The sequence below is a fragment of the Montipora capricornis genome, chromosome 9, assembly GCF_036669925.1.
Source record: "Montipora capricornis isolate CH-2021 chromosome 9, ASM3666992v2, whole genome shotgun sequence".
Lineage (NCBI taxonomy): Eukaryota > Metazoa > Cnidaria > Anthozoa > Scleractinia > Acroporidae > Montipora > Montipora capricornis.
The window spans coordinates 18,722,653-18,730,152 of NC_090891.1; positions in this window are offsets into that span (position 1 = coordinate 18,722,653).

The window sequence follows — 7,500 nt, forward strand, 5'->3', positions numbered from 1 at the left end:
AATAATTTCTTCAGAGAAAAGTGGAGTGAAAATCACAAATTGTGTGAATAAATTACAAGAGAAAAAAAACCCTATCGGTGAAGTCAACGGCTTAACTGCAATAGCCTGCCACCTCGAAGCTTTACCCTAAATTGTGTGGATACGCTGATACGGAGATACGCACTGGAGACACCGAGCTTAGTGGATACACCAGGGGCACCCAACGAGAATATAGTTCAAAACCACTTAAACATAGCATTGTTAAACTTATTTTAGTATTTAAACGGTAGATATAGGCATATTTTTATCCCCTAAAAATTTTCATCTGTTCGGATTTCCTAGCTAAAAGTCTAGTGATCCGAAAATTATAGGGATCAAAACGTACCTTTTCGAAAATTTTAGCCAGAAAAAAGGCTCCCGAAAATTCTAGGTGACCTTTTTAGGGTAAAAATCCGTTATTCATTTTTCAGATGTTCGAAAATCCTAGGAGAGGCAGGAAAGCAAGAAATTTTACAACAAATGTTCCGAAGATTATAAATCTCAAATCGTCTTCCGAACAGATATTTTCCGAAAATTGACGTTGGGTGCCCCTGATACGCCGCCTGATACGCAGTATTTCTCCTTCCCGAGGCGCCAAACAAAAAGAGCGAACAGACATTGATCATGATGTACATGTATTTCTCGTTCATAAACCACGATGATCGAGTGAAAAACAGTAATGTATCTTAAAGCGCGATCAATCCCCTTGTTGATATGTATCTCTCGTTCTTATAGTGCGTTGATCGAATCATTTTCAATTCGGTTAACTTTCATTTCACGGTTCGCTTAACTACAGGAAACAGCACTCGATTCCTGTTTAAGACTAAGCGCTCGTTTCAGTGATTAGGCCTAAGCACTCTCCAGGGGCACCCAACGTCAATTTTCGGAAAATATCTGTTCGGAAGACGATTTGAGATTTATAATTTTCGGAACATTTGTTGTAAAATTTCTTGCTTTCCTGCCTCTCCTAGGATTTTCGAACATCTGAAAAATGGTATAATTGCTCATTTTTAACGGATTTTTACCCTAAAAAGGTCACCTAGAATTTTCGGGAGCCTTTTTTCTGGCTAAAATTTTCGAAAAGGTACGTTTTGATCCCTATAATTTTCGGATCACTAGACTTTTAGCTAGGAAATCCGAACAGATGAAAATGTTTTAGGGGATAAAAATATGCCTATATCAACCGTTTAAATACAAAAATTAGTTTAACAATGCTGTGTTTAAGTGGTTTTGAACTATATTCTCGTTGGGTGCCCCTGACTCTCGTAAAATTGTAGCTTTCATTTTGTGCTTCGGTTTACTACACTATTCACGAATGCGTGTGAAGAAAGCACTGCAGTGCACTTAAATACACTTTTCACGAGATCTAGTGAGGAAGAAAGCACTCGTTTACTGATTACCCCGAATCGCTCGCAACCGTGATTAGACCAAAGAAATCACTTGAAATAAAAGCTATCATTGTGTTGTTCGGTTCACTACACTTTTCACGAGATCGTCTTGCCCTTGAACAATTTTCATTCCTCGACTACGGGATTGCGGACCGCGATGGCAGTTCATTATAGCGATATTTCAAAAGTGTAAGCACTATTGTAAAATTTTAGCTTTCATTTTACGGTTCGAAGAAAGCAGTCGTTTACTGATTACGCCTAAGCGCTGCTTTCAGTAATTAGGCCTAAGCACTCTCTGCTTTGTGCTTTACCTTGTTGGCCATTGTGGCAAAATTGTCATTTTCGCCATATTTGCCAAATTCGCCAACATTTTCTCTTTTTTGCCATTTTTGGTTGTTGCGTGCATCCTTCAATGTTGTTTTCACTTACTTATTTTCATAAATAAGTAACATATCAGTTATTCCGAATTAATAACAATTTCAATTAGAAATTCAAATGAAAGTTTTAATCCAGGGAAAGGCTCTCGTTCAGATTATCTTTGTCTTCTACACTGATTTGACTGAACAGCTAATAATTTACTGTTGTCGGAGATTGTGTGAAAAGTGTAGTTGACCGAACTGCAAAATGAAAGCTAAACTTTTGCGAGAGTGCTTACTGGGGCCTAATAACTGAAAGGAGCGCTTAGGCTTAATCAGTAAACGAGCGCTTTCTTCTTCACATAATCTCGTAAAAAGTGTAGTTAACCGAACCGCAAAGTGAAAGCTAAAGAGCGATACCTGGTTTAGTCAAGTGTTCATGTCTATTTTTAATTCGTTTGGGAAAACGGCGGAACGTTTTAGCTCACTTAAGGTGCTTGGATACGGTCGAGGTATAACGTGGTTACATGGTATTCATGGAGATTTGTTTTTGCTTAAATGAGTGCTTAGTTTTTAAACTAGTGAACGGTAATCAGTGAAATCAACCCATTCTAGTGTGCAGTTTAGAATTAATCACAATTTCAATTAGAAAAACAAATGAAAGTTTTCATCCAGGGAAAGGGTCTCTTTCACGCAGAGTATCTTTGTCTTCGTCACTGAAATCAGTGGATTTGACTGAAAAGCTAATAATTTATTGTTGTCGGAGATTGAATGACAAGAATTTCTGTCGCAATCGGAAATTCAATGACCTGGATTTGTGAAAATCTTGTTCAGCTTCATGCTTTAAAGAACGAGGTATAGTGTGGAGTGCAATGTTTCGTGATGTTGACTTTCGCCTCATGTCTTAAAGAACGACTAATGTTACATGTGTAGCGCGCTTGTATCGCCTCATGGCTTTAAGAACGACGTATATTTCACGTGTAGCGTGTGCTTGTTTCGCGTCATGGCTGAGAGATATTTTCTGTCACGCGCGAACTGACTTCCGAGAGTCCGATTGACTCTTGCCAGGAAGAGCTGTCTCCATCGGATCCGATCGAGTCTGTTTGCCAACTTTTTCAACCCCCCTCGCTCCTGTTAACCCTCACTTCCGGTACCACTGATCAAGCGCCATGCACCCATTTCCGGTTCCGGTCGCGATCGGACTCAATCCGCCTGCGAGTGAAGACAACCCGACTCAGGTCGAGTGTATTGGACATGTATGATTTTCCCTGCAACGTTAAAAGATTTTAAATTTTAAAAGGGAGCTGACTTTTTTTAAAAGGTACACCAATTTTTTATTTATTTAAAATTTCAGTTTAAAGTTTCTTTAAGAGATACAAGCAATAGCAATAACGATAATAATAACTTTTGATGTATTTGATATATTTCATTGAAACACGCCAGCTTGGCTTGGAACAAGAATCGGCAAAATTACGGAAATGCAACCAAGAAAGGATAATGAAACTTCAAACAAGATCCGCTGCAACAAATTACCTTTAGGTGCTTTAAACAGACTTCTGGAAACACAAGCTAGTGATATTTCTCCCCAATTTTACAAGAACTCATTGCTGACAATTCGAAAACTTTTTATTTTCACTACTCTCTCCATCACAGTACGGTTTCCGAAAAGCACACTCATCTCAACATGCAAATCTTGATTTCGTGAACGCCATACAACAGATAAATATGGACAAGCGATTATTCTCATGTGGTGTCTTCATTGACTCGAAAAAAGCTTTAACACTATTGTTCCTAATATTTTACTTCATAAACTTGAATACTATGGCTTTTGTGGCAAGATAAACAGGTGGTTTTTATCCTACTTACATGATCAAACTCAGACAACTCAAAATGGTCCACATGTATTTTCAAGGATCGACGTTACCTATGGTGTGCCTCAAGGCTCCGTTCTACAATCCTGGTCAAAAGACTTTGGGACACTAGTCAAATTTAATCGAAAAGTAGTGAATTTACTGTACCTGCTTCCATAGTTATATGAGCAACACGTGTTCTTCTTTCGCTGCCGTTTTCGCGTTCTCCCAGACAATACTGAAACATTCGTGCGATCGATTAACTAATCTTGTCTTCGGACACCTTGAAATGTCAACATTGTAATGGTGGGAAAGGGAAGAGTGGGAATTGTGCCAACAGTTTTTCCCAGGATTGGTCTGAGAAAAGAATTTCTTGATAATTAGTCTCAAGGCCGGCTAGGTTCATTGAATCTCATTAGGGAAGTGTCTCAGATAGTAAAACAATATGTTGCCTTGGTGAAGAGGTGGTGTAAGGAAGGATTGTGAAAACGGTGGGTTGCGTTACACTCAGAAGTCAACAGTTCTCCGCCACAATTCTCCACTATTTAAAGGAAGATATTTAGGTATAAAAATTACTTTTTTTTAAAGACTGTGCAAAAATCATAATATTTACATCGCGCATTTCCGGATATTTACTTCCAGTTCAATTAAAATTATAGATCAGTTAAATGAGCGGCTAAGAATGACTCAGATGGTTCTCATTGGTCAAATCTTACGCTCTCTTTCTTCGTTAGGGAATTCTGCTTTGCTCATTAACTTGTCAGGGCGGAGCTAAGAAACAAAGGACGTTTCAAGTTATTGTTTTCGTTATTGTTTCTCGATATCACACTTTGAGAGTGTGTTACAAGCCAGCTTTCACAAACATTTCAAATTTACATTAACCATTTCTGATCTCGCAAACTGCCTGTTTTATGAGTTTGCACTTAAGATTCGCGAATTTACTGGAAAAAGCGCTCGGCCTCAACATCTTGTTCGAAACAAGCAACCAAAAAGTCCCCTATTTTCGGGCACAGTTTCTTCCGTGCAATCGACAGACTCAAATGAATCAACTCGAATCGATGTTTAACAGAGCGAAACAATCGAGAAAAAGAACTTGATTTCTCAATGGCAATCAGCAGTGAGCTTCATTATAGTTTGTTACGTTGTTCGTCCGTCCGGCCATTCTGCACGATGATTTCTTTTCTATTCATACAAGCGCCTTTTGGCTTTAAAAGATCACCGGGTGTGTATTTTACAACCGTGCTCTCCTCAGAAACAGCAAAAGAGCTAATCATTAGATGTTAACTTATTGATGGTTTTCATATGACGTCAGGATGGCCATGTTTGTGTACAGAACAATGCAGTAAAATGTCTTTTGGGAATTTGACTCTATTATTATGCAAAACTTATGGGGCCATTTTCTATTGTTTTGTTCACCAACATGGCCGTCTCATCACGTGGATGCAAACCACGAATTACTATACAATACAACTGGAGAACTGTTGAAAAACGCATTAGGCCATTTTTCGTTCAAAAACGAACGCCAATAGCCCATTTCCGAGTTGCTGCATGACTCAGTTTGAAAGCGAGTGCAGGTGCATAACCATTCAATTGGAAATGAGTTTCGTATTCTCCGTTTCTATAGTTGCGTGAGCACCAAGACACACTTCGTAACCGAGACAAACACCAACTTGGAAATGGCCTATTGAAGATCAGCGAAAGTGTACATAACACAAGATGCCATATATTCTGGTAGCTACATCAAAAGCACAATTAGAAAATGTGCCTTTAGGAGTGAAAACCACTGAAGTGAAAACCACTGTAGTGATGATGTTTTACGCCTAATAGGGTCGTCAGTGAAATCGTGCAGTCTTGATCCAATTCCTGCCTCTCTTTTATTAAAGTGTCTGGATTGTTTTTTACCCACTTTGGTGAGAATTATCAACCTTTTTCTGTCTAAAGGTGTGTTTCCTGATTCTCTTAAAGTGGCTAAATTCACTCCCATTCTTAAAAAAGCTAACGCTGATCGTAGTTTTTTAAAATTTCGGTCCTGTTTCAAATCTTCAGTTTTTATTTAAACTGATTAAAAAGGCTGTTGCATATCAGCTTAATTGTTATCTTGCTGAACATGATCTTCATGATTTGTTTCAGTCGGCGTATAAAGCTACGCACAGCCCTGAAACGGGTTTGGTACGTATCTACAACGACATCCTTCAATCTGTTGATGTTGACAACTGTGTCATTCTGATTTTCCTTGATATGTCAGCTGCGTTTGATACAGTTGTTCATGATGTCTTACTTGATAGACTTGCTAATCGTTTTGGTGTCAGGGATGTTGTTCTAAGCTGGTTTAGTTCGTTCCTCACGAATAGAAAGCAATTCGTGGGTATCTCGAGCCTTGTCAACCTTGATGTTGGAGTGCCACAGCGCGCAATACTAGGGCCTCTTCTTTACTTGCTCTATACTTCTCCATTAGCTGACGTTGTTAAGCGTCATAATGTCAGTTATCATTTTTTAAGCTGATCATTCTCAGTTGTATTTCTCGTTTAAGGGTAACCAACATCTTGTACAATGAAGACAGTCTTTGGAACAATGTCTCACTGACATTTCATCGTGGATGCTTGCTAATGGTTTGAAGCTAAATCATGATAAGACAGAGCTGATGTGCATCTACTCTAGGTTTCGTAATCGCCCTCCATTAGACGAGATCGTAGTTTGTGGTGAAACTATTGTCCCTTGTATTTCTGCTGTTAATTTGGGAGTCGTTTTCGATGAATGCATGACTGGGGAACTTCAAGTTAGCAAGATTTGCAAATCGTCTTACTTTTACTTAAGAAATCTGTCTTCTATTAGGAAATATCTTACTACTAATGCTGTTCATACTATTGTTCACGCTTTGATTTCTTCCAGACTCGATTACTGTAATGCTCTTCTTTATGGGCTCCGTAAGTATCTCGTTGACAGGCTACAGCACGTTCAGAATTCTGCTGCTCGGGTTGTCACTTTTACAGGGAAGTTTGATCATATCACCCCTGTGTTGATTGATCTTGATTGGCTTCCTGTATACTATGGGGTTATGTTCAAGTTGCTTCTGTTAACTTATAACATACATGTCCAATACACTCGACCTGAGTCGGGTTGTCTTCACTCGCAGGCGGATTGAGTCCGATCGCGACCGGAACCGGAAATGGGTGCATGGCGCTTGATCAGTGGTACCGGAAGTGAGGGTTAACAGGAGCGAGGGGGGTTGAAAAAGTTGGCAAACAGACTCGATCGGATCCGATGGAGACAGCTCTTCCTGGCAAGAGTCAATCGGACTCTCGGACTCTCAGTTCGCGCGTGACAGAAAATATCTCTCAGCCATGACGCGAAACAAGCACACGCTACACGTGAAATATACGTCGTTCTTAAAGCCATGAGGCGATACAAGCGCGCTACACATGTAACATTAGTCGTTCTTTAAGACATGAGGCGAAAGTCAACATCACGAAACATTGCACTCCACACTATACCTCGTTCTTTAAAGCATGAAGCTGAACAAGATTTTCACAAATCCAGGTCATTGAATTTCCGATTGCGACAGAAATTCTTGTCATTCAATCTCCGACAACAATAAATTATTAGCTTTTCAGTCAAATCCACTGATTTCAGTGACGAAGACAAAGATACTCTGCGTGAAAGAGACCCTTTCCCTGGATGAAAACTTTCATTTGTTTTTCTAATTGAAATTGTGATTAATTCTAAACTGCACACTAGCCTTGGTTGATTTCACTGATTACCATTCACTAGTTAAATACTAAGCAATTATTTAAGCAAAAACAAATCTCCATGAATACCATGTAACCACGTTATACCTCGACCGTATCCAAGCACCTTAAGTGAGCTAAAACGTTCCGCCGTTTTCCCAAA